Below are 12,708 nucleotides of genomic sequence, written 5' to 3'. Positions count from 1 at the left end.
GGCACACACATCGCATCCAAATATCATGGAGAATCCATTGTCCTGTAGATAAGTGTACAAATAAGTGCAAAGCATTATTTAAGTTTTATATAAGGCACATATTTTTTGGAAGGCAACCAGTGCAGTTTCACATGCTGTACTTTTTCTAATCTGACTGACTCACAGTCTTGTGATAGTGCGATAAGCTAGGTAGGCAAATTTTTACAGAGTTGCAATTACTGAAATTGTCATTACGCTGCTCACTGTAAAATAAATATAGATAGAAGTGAAATTATGCACAGGCTAGAAGTAGAAAGTGTTTTGCTTCTGTTTGCTAAATTAATCTCTTCCTAAATGGCTGCAGGCCAGGTAGGTTAGCATTTGTGGTTTCAAAGGTTTTCAGCGCTTGCAATGAGCCATGAAATTACTGCATGCTGCTGAAAATGGCAGCTGATGAAAGGAAAAGAGCGAATCCCAAAGGCAGAAAGACAGGAGGAAGCAAAATTACAGGCAGAAAGTCTGATTTTTGATGTTGCTCATTGTGAAATGTACACCCAAACTTTTAATAAAACATAAAACATTAATAAACCTGCTAACAATTCCTTACAATTTCTTTTGAAGTCTCAGTATAATTTCTGAATACTTATTAAAACAGGCAATGATTCAGTGGTTGCTGAGCATTTCTGTCTGTCGGATATGGTATATTGGTATACTCATGACTTTTGAAATTAGATGTTTATTGATGTTTTTTAATTGAATTATACAAAGGATTGATGTTTTCTTTTAATAAAGTGACCCTAAACTCTTGAATTGTTGTTCACGTTTAGCTAATATTAATTTGGATATTGAACAGTAAAATACACTGTGTGATCAATGCTGCTTTGCCATTCCAGATCATTTAAACTTTGGTTGGAAAAGAAACCTGGCTTCAGATCAATAGCTGATAGCTATTTGGCAATGTGTATGCCACAGCAATTTTGACATTACTCCTGGGGAGGGATGAAACAACGCTTTTACCCCCTGTAGAAATGGATTATAGTAACAGAACAGAAGAACCAGACACAGCACCAGCAGGGATACACTAAGTTGGTACCATTTACCATTTTAGGACACATCTACCCATACCATTCCCTTGGGCTCATATTATGCTATCAATATTTAGGCCCAAATTTCCCCTGGATTTCAAAGATCAATTTGTTGTACAAAAATGCTGACAAAAATAGTGTTATGTGCTTGAAGATTATTATATAACCATGTAAACATATACTACTTAGATTCATGGTTCACAGGTCTTCTGATCTAGTTCCAGCTTAGAAGACATAAATAGTTAGGTATCTTACTAATCAAGTATTTCACCTTAGAAATCAAGATGGGTCAAATTTTGGGGGGATCTAGGGAGAATGACTCAGATATCTGCGAATAAAGTAATACAACGTGGCAGTAGTTGAATTTGATACCCCCAGGAGGAAAGCAAACGTTGGAAAGCACAGTTACACATTTGAGGTCATTATGGCAGAGGTGAAATGGCTTTAAAAAGGCAGTAATGATAACACTTTAAATTTATATGGTACTTTTCATTCTGAAGCTTCATGAACTGTATATCCACACATGCAGCAACACTGGAATGCTCTGGAGTTAAGGATGGCAGTCAGGTAGCAGGCCAGTACAGAGCACATAGTGGGGGAAGAAACCATTTCATCTGAGGAACCTAGGCAAAACAACTTGCATTACAAAAAAGGATCATAGGATCTTAATGTCTATGCAGAATACTATTTACCTGGGTAAAGATGAGGGTGATTGTTCTGTGATTTGAATTTGGACACGTAGAAGGGTGTGAACTCCCTAAACAGCCTACCAAATTCTGATTTCATCCTAAGCAGCAGAAGTGCTGTGGAGGAAGGAAGGGAGGAGTTGCTGCAAAGTGAAGAATACAATATCCAAGTGAAACTACAGACATACACCACATGTAGGAAAAAAGTAAATGCTCAATTGGAATCATGGTCATGTACATACCTGGGTATTTGTGTGTATAAGTTACATGGTGCTAATGCACGTGCAAAATTGCATATCCCTATCCTTCATACCAAACTAATCACTGCCTGAGCACCTAATTTTGAAGACTTTGCCACTATAAATATTTCATTATCCATACAAAAATCGGAGGTGGTAACTGAGCTCAAACTGTGCCCTGAGGAAAATAAAGCAAATTGTGCAACTTAATAAAAGACAGCTATAGAAAACCATTGCCTGGACATAATTCATATTCATACTGAGAAGTCACATATTATAGCTAGTGCAATCGCATTATTCATGATACAGTGTATTGTAAAGAAATAGGCAATATGTACTATATACAGTGTGGGCTAAGAGGCAAGTTTTTTAATTACATTTTATTGAAACTTTTTAAAATAAGGAGCATACATAAAATATTCATATATCTGTGTTTGACAGGAAGAATTTACTTCTGCTTTATGGTCAAAGATAACACAGTACATGTCCTATCTTTATAAACAAAAAACATGTATTCTATTCCCAATCTGTAGTCTTACTCATTGGACTGAAAGGAACATATAAGGATGTGATACAAGACAAACAATGCAAACATATACTACCTCATATATGCATAAAAATTAGCATAAGGCTTAATGCAAAAATACAATGAACTGATAGCTGTATTCAAGTACTGGAAAGATAGTTCATTTTGAAGTTGACTTCAGAAACCACAGATACACTTTCTATATTTGTAATCCTTATAGCCAAGCATTTAAAAATGTGTGAAAAAAATCATAGGAATAAAGGATGATTTAAGAGTTGCGTGAACAAAACATGTAGTGGGGAACAGCAGAAATACCTCCTGATGTAAAAACACTTAAATTATTGGTCTGTGTAGCGGGGTGGTCACCTGCTCCAGCCCTGGGAGAGGGCTGAGGCTGTGAAACAAAGCCTGGGCTGATTGGGGAAGGCAGTAACAGCTGGGTCCACGCCCCAATCAGGCCCAGCTGGTCCCTATAAGAGGCTGCGAGCCAGAAGCCTAAACAGTCTCTCTCTGCTTGTAGAACAAGAAGGGACTGGCTGCTAGGGAGCTGAGCAGTGTACTGGGAGTGGAGCAGGGCTGGGGGAAGGCTAGAGGAGCTGGGGAGCTCCAGCCTGGAAAACCCCCAGGCTGTGGGCCTAGCTGAGGGCCTAAGACAAGTACTGGGGTTGCAAAGGGGCAGCCCAGCAATAGGTAGAGGCAGCAGGTCCAGACCCAACCTTGCCTATGATGAATGGCTTACACTGTAGTCTGCCCCAGGGCGTGGGGTGAGTTGGTGACTGGCAGTAGCCTACGACTGAGACGAGGTGGGGGTAGTGGATGGGGATTCCCCTGAGTGGGGAGACCCAGGGGGCAGCACCCACTGAAAGGGTCACCAGGGGTCCGGGAGGGACACGGGGGGCTAGCGGCAAAGCAAGACACTGGCCAACAGAGGGCACTCCGGAAGCTGGAAGCTAATTCCCCGAGACAACCAGCAGGAGTCGCCGCCGGGTGAGTCTGCGCCCATTTACAGTCTGAATTCTGAAATCTCCATTTAAAATAATAAGACGAATGACAGAAAGAATGAACACCTATGAATAAAACAAACCACATATCAGCAACACAGTCCATTTCCTTCCATCCATGTAATAAAGGTGGGAAGAAGAACATTTTGTGTAATCTTACTGAGGAAACAGTTCTGTAAAAGGTAAACATTACTGTCTGTAATACAGTACGCAGCAGTAAAACACCTGTGCATTTACTGTGCAACAAATGGATTTCTGAATGTAATATGTTCAGTTTATTGTACAATGTCAATGTCTCACTATGAAGTGTCCTTTCGGTTTCGGCATATAATTTTGTGAACAAATTCACCTAGACATTATACAACATATGGACCCACTCAACTCAACAGAAGATGTACATGTGAATTTGAGGGTAGAATTTGTCTCTATATGTCTGCTATTAAGGGTTTAATACTTATTTCATACCTACACAACATGAAAATGTAGAACAATATACTGTGGGTCAAATTTTGGACTGTTTACACCTTGTGCAAGTCCAGTAGCTTTAATGGACTTGCACAGGGTGTAAATCAGTACAGAATTTGACCCTGAATACCTATTCTCCACTCACAATTGCAACAGCTCTACGATACATCTGTCTTCCACTGTACTAGGGCAGACACACTGCAAAACATGCTTCTTCTTAAAGATCCCCAGAATGAAGTGGCTTGAACAAGAGTGAAAGGTTTTAACATTACACACTAGTCATTTGGAGGCACGTGTTCCGATCTTTGTAACATAGTGCAAGACACGGCAGGTTCAGTTCACATAGTTTCACAGAAAAGTTTGTTTTGGTTCATGTGATGGGGCATCCCCCCACACTGGTATGCAAGGGAAATGCTAAGGGAAATTAGAGAGGCTATCAAAATTAAGAACTCAATAATAGTGGGGGATTTCAATTATCCCCATATTGACTGGGAACATTTCACTTCAGGACGAAATGCAGAGATAAAATTTCTCAATACTTTAAATGACTGCTTCATGGAGCAGCTGGTACGGGAACCCACAAGGGGAGAGGCAACTCTAGATTTAGTCCTGAGTGGAGCGCAGGAGCTGGTCCAAGAGGTAACTATAGCAGGACCGCTTTGAAATAGTGACCATAATACAATAGCATTCAACATCCCTGTGGTGGGAAGAACATCTCAACAGCCCAACACTGTGGCATTTAATTTCAAAAGGGGGAACTATGCAAAAATGAGGGGGTTAGTTAAACAGAAGTTAAAAGGTACAGTGACTAAAGTGAAATCCCTGCAAGCTGCATGGGTGCTTTTTAAAGACACCATAATAGAGGCCCAACTTCAATGTATACCCCAAATTAAGAAACACAGTAAAAGAACTAAAAAAGAGCCACCGTGGCTTAACAACCACGTAAAAGAAGCAGTGAGAGATAAAAAGACTTCCTTTAAAAAGTGGAAGTCAAATCCTAGTGAGGCAAATAGAAAGGAGCATAAACACTGCCAAATTAAGTGCAAGAATGTAATAAGAAAAGCCAAAGAGGAGTCTGAAGAACGGCTAGCCAAAAACTCCAAAGGTAATAACAAAATGTTTTTTAAGTACATCAGAAGCAGGAAGACTGCTAAACAACCAGTGGGGCCTCTTGATGATCGAGATACAAAAGGAGCGCTTAAAGACGATAAAGTCATTGCGGAGAAACTAAATGGATTCTTTGCTTCAGTCTTCACGGCTGAGGATGTTAGGGAGATTCCCAAACCTGAGCTGGCTTTTGTAGGTGACAAATCTGAGGAACTGTCACGGATTGAAGTGTCACGAGAGGAGGTTTGGAATTAATTGATAAACTTAACATTAACAAGTCACCGGGACCAGATGGCATTCACCCAAGAGTTCTGAAAGAACTCAAATGTGAAGTTGCAGAACTGTTAACTAAGGTTTGTAACCTGTCCTTTAAATCAGCTTCTGTACCCAATGACTGGAAGTTAGCTAATGTAACGCCAATATTTAAAAAGGGCTCTAGAGGTGTTCCCGGCAATCACAGACCGGTAAGTCTAACGTCTGTACCAGGCAAATTAGTCGAAACAACAGTTAAGAATAAAATTGTCCGACACATAGAAAAACATAAACTGTTGAGCAATAGTCAACATGGTTTCTGTAAAGGGAAATCGTGTCTTACTAATCCATTAGAGTTCTTTGAAGGGGTCAACAAACATGTGGACAAGGGGGATCCAGTGGACATAGTGTACTTAGATTTCCAGAAAGCCTTTGACAAGGTCCCTCACCAAAGGCTCTTATGTAAATTAAGTTGCCATGGGATAAAAGGGAAGGTCCTTTCATGGATTGAGAACTGGTTAAAAGACAGGGAACAAAGGGTAGGAATTAATGGTAAATTCTCAGAATGGAGAGGGGTAACTAGTGGTGTTCCCCAAGGGTCAGTCCTCAGACTGATCCTATTCAACTTATTCATAAATGATCTAGAGAAAGGGGTAAACAGTGAAGTGGCAAAGTTTGCAGATGATACTAAACTGCTAAAGATAGTTAAGACCAAAGCAGACTGTGAAGAACTTCAAAAAGATCTCACAAAACTAAGTGATTGGGCAACAAAATGGCAAATGAAATTTAATGTGGATAAATGTAAAGTAATGCACATTGGAAAAAATAACCCCAACTATACATACAATATGATGGGGGCTAATTTAGCTACAACAAGTCAGGAAAAAGATCTTGGAGTCATCGTGGATAGTTCTCTGAAAATGTCCACGCAGTGTGCAGAGGCGGTCAAAAAAGCAAACAGGATGTTAGGAATCATTAAAAAGGGGATAGAGAATAAGACTGAGAATATATTATTGCCCTTATATAAATCGATGGTACGCCCTCATCTCGAATACTGCGTACAGATGTGGTCTCCTCATCTCAAAAAAGATATACTGGCACTAGAAAAGGTTCAGAAAAGGGCAACTAAAATGATTAAGGGTTTGGAACGGGTCCCATATGAGGAGAGATTAAAGAGGCTAGGACTCTTCAGCTTGGAAAAGAGGAGACTAAGGGGGGATATGATAGAGGTATAAAAAATTATGAGTGATGTGGAGAAAGTGGATAAGGAAAAGTTATTTACTTATTCCCATAATACAAGAACTAGGGGTCATCAAATGAAATTAATAGGCAGCAGGTTTAAAACAAATAAAAGGAAGTTCTTCTTCTTGCAGCGCACAGTCAACTTGTGGAACTCCTTACCTGAGGAGGTTGTGAAGGCTAGGACTATAACAGAGTTTAAAAGAGAACTGGATAAAATCATGGTGGTTAAGTCCATTAATGGCTATTAGCCAGGATGGGTAAGGAATGGTGTCCCTAGCCTCTGTTTGTCAGAGGATGGAGATGGATGGCAGGAGAGAGATCATTTGATCACTGCCTGTTAGGTTCACTCCCTCTGGGGCACCTGGCATTGGCCACTGTCGGTAGACAGGATACTGGGCTAGATGGACCTTTGGTCTGACCCGGTACGGCCTTTCTTATGTTCTTATGTTCTTATAAGGGGTTAATAGAGCCATAGGGAGGCTGTGTGGGAAGCGGCCAGTAGGAGAAAGGCTGTGAGGAGCAGCCCATCCAGGCCCAGCATATAAGAAGAGCTGCAGGGTGGAGCAGGGTCAGTGGCTACCAGGAGCTTGAGGAGAAAATGGTGTGTCCCTAGTATGCTGCAACCCTGTAGCACCTTGGACAGAGCAGTACAGGCAGGTACCTGGGAAGTAGAGAAGGAGCTCCAGATGGGCTGCTGGGACTGAGTAGGATGCTATGGCCCTGGGAAAGTGACCCAGGGAAATGCAGCGGTAGTTGAAGTATAGGAACGCAGTAAGTAACTGTGGTTCAGAGGGTCCCTGGGTTGGGATCTGGAGTAGTGGGTGGGCCCAGGTTCCCCCATGCACCTCTGGGGAAGTAACTGGACAGTTGGATGGCTGTACTAAACCCCCGGAAGGTTGGTACACATGGCGACACGACCGTAGGGCCATATCATGAAGAGGATGTCATGGTCCCTGGAGTGATGCAGGTCAGAGAGCAGATGTAATGGCAGGCGAGATGCCATCTGGAGAGGCAGTACTGACTGGTGGAGCTAATCCCCAACACGGCCAGCAGGAGGCACCAGCGTGATGAGTGGAGTCCCATCATAGTTCATTTGAATTTTCACCTCTTTATACCTTGAATTATGGGTCAGAATTCAACGCAAAATAAATCTCTAAAAAAATACCAAGTTTTGTATAATTTTCACCTGCAGTATAACCCAGGACTCTCCTTTGCTGAATCCCCTCCCATCACTAGGTGCCCTGCCTGGCTTCCAGCTATTACCCCTGCAAAATGTTGCCTTTTTCTGAGGAATACATTCTAGTTATTTCCATTATGGGCCATCTTTGCTTCAGGCACTGTTAGTGCCCCTCATCCTTTTTTGGGAAGGTATTCTGCAACAGAAATTAGAAACAAAGTGAACAGAAATATTTTGAGATGAGCTGATCTGATGTGACTTTTGTCAACCAAAGTCTCAAAAGATTTTGAACCCTGAATACCAATCTGAAAGTGAACATTACCCCTCATTTTGCCTCAAAAATATCAAACCCTTGCCTAAAGTTAAAATGGATATCATTCAAAACACCACCTCTTCACCAGTCTTTACACATGAATATCAAGAGAGGTAGGGAAGTACCACTGCACACAGCAGTATGGAGACTAATGTGTATTCTAGTGTCCATGCTTCAATGATAAATTGAGAAACCTTCAGGAATAAGCTACAAGAATGATTCAATGTCTGGAAACCTGCCTTATAGTGAGACACTTAAAAAGCTCAGTTTATTTGGTTTATCCAAAAAAGAGCTAAGCAGTAATTCAGTCATGTTGTCTTTCCAAAATCTGCCAAATTACTTAAGCTAAGAAAGCAGTCTATCATACATAGCCCTAGTCTACACTGCCCGGGAGGGGGGAATCGATCTAAGTTACGCAACTTCAGCTACATGAATAATGAAGCTGAAGTCGACATACTTAGATCGACTTACCGTGGTGTCTTCACTGCAGTGAGTTGACTGCTGCTGCTCCCCCGTCGACTCTGCTTGTGCCTCTCGCGGCACTGGAGTACAGGAGTCGACGGGTGAGGGCTCGGGGGTCGATTTATTGCGTCTAGACTAGATGTGTCCCTAGTATGCTGCAACCCTGTAGCACCTTGGACAGAGCAGTAGAGGCAGGTACCTGGGAAGTAGAGAAGGAGCTCCAGATGGGCTGCTGGGACTGAGTAGGGTGCTATGGCCCTACTCAGTCCCTAGACTAGACGCGATAAATCGATCCCCACTGGATCGATCGCTGCCCGCCGATCCGGCGGGTAGTGTAGACATACGCTCGGATAGCTTGAATTTTTCCATCCTTACGTATTGGCCTTTTGGCTTATACATTGACCTCAGTAAAGAAAAAACAATCCTGAGAATTTCTTAGACTGTAAACTCTTCAGGGCAGTTTGTACACTACCTAGCACAATGAAATCCTGGTCTACAATTAGGGCTCATAGGATAATAATGATACTAATAATTAATAATACTGCTTGATACTAAATTGACAGTCACATCACTTGGAAATTTTAGACTCAACAGGAAAATTATTGTCTTAAATCACTTTGAGTCTATGTATCATCTTCTACATAAATGCAAACACGAGGACACTCTTACAACACATGAAGCAAAAGATGATATTCAGAATTCAATGGACTCCATCAAGCATGCCAAAAAAGGAATAGTGGCAATAGAATATAAAATGACACATATCTATGTACTTCTATACACACACACACACACACACACACACACTTGATAATACTGCTTACTTGTGACAAGGTGCAGAATCACAACATAGTCCCTGGCACACATTTTACTGTTGCACAACTGTTCAAGGGAAGAGCTATGAAGAGGACTGTTGGAAAGACAGAACAAAGGAGAATGCTTGGGGCTTTGCTGATCCCCGGCCTAGGGAAGATTTTGTTACTTTGCTTGATTTGTGTTTGTAAAAATTCCCTCCTGCTAAATAAACCTTACTGCCTATTGCTGTGTTTATTTCTCCTCAGTCACCTTACCAGCTTACATTACTATACTAGTCTATGGTATGTCCAGCAAATAAATGAATAGACAGTGCCTTCTAGAAAAGACAACCAGAGTGAGGCACATACTAAATAAAAAAAAACACATAAGTAGAAAGTCAGACAGGTATATTCATAAGTTTAACATTTACTACTACATTTGTATATGTACAGTTATGAAAACTCCATCCACAGCTCAGCTCTGTCAAAATGAACAGTGCCGTAAACAGTGTAAATTGTAGTCTACTTTTATGGCCTGATACTGATCTCACACTAGTTTAAAGAACAATTAACTCCATTGGCGGTACACTGCTTTGAGATGACTCAGGCTTTCACAGACATACCTAAGTATCTAGGTAAATAAATGATTTTTTGGTTTATTGGCAATTCTGAAAAAAGATCAGAAAAAAAATCTGAGTAGCTTAAACTGAATTCAAAAATGTCAAAACATTTCAGCAAATCAAAAAAGTCCATTTTTGGTGAAACAAAATGTGTTGTTTGACCTAAAACTTTTTGTTTCCAGGCATCGTTAAAGGGCTAGATTCACAAAACAGACAACAGAAGAAGGTGTCCACCTTGTAGCTTTTAGCCATATAGTTAGTAGACTCACCTAGGATGTGAGAGACCCATGTTCAAATCATGTACCACCCCCACTCCTCCATTTTGTGAATCTAGCCCTATAATTTTTTCCTGGCGGTAACTATTAGGTGAATTTGTGTCAAATTCATGACTAGTTTTGGTCAACTGAAATTGCATTTTTCGGGGAATAAACTCTACTAGTCCAAAAAAATTCACCCAGCTCTGCACCTCTGCACCTAAGTCTTCCAACTATTCATCTCTTTACATGCAGAGATGAGGCCTGAGCTCAAGTGGGTTGATCTTATGTCCACTAAAACTAATGGCAAACCTCCCATTAATTGTAGTGGTCCAGGATCAGGTTCATAGTACACAAGATGTCACTGTATGTGATGTTTGTCTCTCAACAGATTAAATTAATACCACTAAGTGGCAGAGTTTCATTTAACACTTCCTCTGATGTTTTCATTTTTCAGATTCAAAAAATGTAAACAAGTTATTCAGAAACAGAAGCTCACAACTCAAAACTGCAGAACACAGAAAACTCTTCTTATCAACAGGCTCAACAGAGATCAATTTGCTAAAACCTGGAAACACATTCAAGGTATTTTGAAAGACTATAAAGATATTTTATGAAGATGGGGGAGAGAACCTCTCATGAGCAGACAGGGAGTTCAATTTAGAATTTCAAATTAACTTATTGTATGATGCATTATTTAATAAATGTTAGCATTAATTTTTAAAGAGTTCAATTTGCATACTATTACTGAGCCAAATGGTTGATGAGGATCACAATTAAAAAAAGATGCACCATTCATTTTGCTGAAAAAGAAAAATCAAACAAAGTCAAATCTTCATCATTACACAGAATAAAGGTGGCCTATAACTGCCAGAAATATAGATCTCCCTGACAGATGCATTGAAACTTCTGTTATTATTTAAATCAAACCCCTTTTAGTCTGACCCTAAGTAAAAGTTCAAGATCCTCTGCTAGACTGAGTTAAAGTATTTTTAAAAAAACCAAAGCTCATGGCCTGGAAAAAAAACCTTTTTAAATAAAGGAAAGGCAATTTAGAGAGTTTTTCTAAGTGTAAAGCTGAATTAAGATTTCATCATTTTACCTATGATCTATTTTCTGATTTTCAAAAGATATAATAGAAATTATACATCAGACAAAAGACATTAATGTTACATTAAAATAGCTACTGTGTATGATATACCAAGAAAGGTGACAGTTACAAAAAAACCCAAAGCATTTAAAAGTATATAAATGAACAGGAAATGGATGGTAGATTTTATATATTCATACATTATAAGGCCAGAAGGAACCATTGTGATCCTCTAGTCTGAACTCCTGCATAACACAGGCCAGAGGATTTTCTTGAAAAAGTAGAGCATATCGAATACAATCAAAGTTCACATGGTACAATCTCTTACCCTACCCACCCCTCTCTCACCCCAGGAGCCTGACTCATTGTATCTGAGTCTGTCCTGCAGACCTCATAACAAAAATGCCTTATTTTTGAAGAAAAACATTGCTATTGTTTTTTCACACCAAAAAAAATCATGCCAAAAATTATGCTTTTCAATTAATTTTCAAAAAAATGTTTTTGATAAAAAATAAATTGTTACTGGGGCTTTTAGTGCACCGATGAGGTACACCACATGCTGTGATAGGCCTGTGTAGGACCCACAGATCTTGAAAGATTATCAGTACCGCCCCCACACACAAACATTACACCTTCCAAGATCCCTGGGTCCAATACAGGCCTATCACAATATGTGGCATTCCTCATCCAGTGCATCAAATGCCCTAATTATATTCAAACAAGATAATCACTACACTCTCGAATGAACTCACACAGAAACATTATAAAAGACAAAAATACTGTATCATCCATGGGTTGAACACTTTTTACAGAATGATCACTCCATATCTGACCTCTCAGTCCTCATTCTCCAAGGTAACTTGCACAAAACTGTCAAAAGACAAGCCTGGGAGCATAAATTCATAACTCTGCTAGACACCAAAAATCATGGACTAAATAGAGACACTGGTTTTATGTCTCATTACAACAATCTGTAACTGCTAACTCTCCTTTGTCATATGCCTGTAGAAGTGTTAATTGCCTGCTTAATTTTGAATGGTTTCTTGCAATGTGTTAACTCCTTATGCTTAACAATTTGTTCCACTTTGTATTTAGCCTTGACACTGAGTACCTTTCCCAAACCTGAAGAAGAGTTCTCTGTAAGCTCAAAAGCTTGTCTTTTTCACCAACAGAAATTGGTTAAATAAAAGATGTTACCTTGCCCACCTTATCTTTGGCTTTGGCTTCCTAGACCATGGGATGCTATTCGAGGAAGGACTGCTAGGCAGAGATGGCGTTCACCTTTCGAGGAGGGGAAAGACCCTATTTGGACACAGACTGGCTAACCTAGTGAGGAGGGCTTTAAACTAGGTTCGACGGGGACAGGTGAGCAAAGCCCACAGGTAAGTGGGGAACATGGAGACCTGGGAGATGGGT

The sequence above is a fragment of the Terrapene carolina genome, unplaced genomic scaffold, assembly GCF_002925995.2.
Source record: "Terrapene carolina triunguis isolate 2854851 unplaced genomic scaffold, T_m_triunguis-2.0 Scaffold58, whole genome shotgun sequence".
Lineage (NCBI taxonomy): Eukaryota > Metazoa > Chordata > Testudines > Emydidae > Terrapene > Terrapene triunguis.
The sequence above is the reverse complement of the archived record's forward strand: the minus strand, read 5'-3'. Positions refer to the sequence as shown.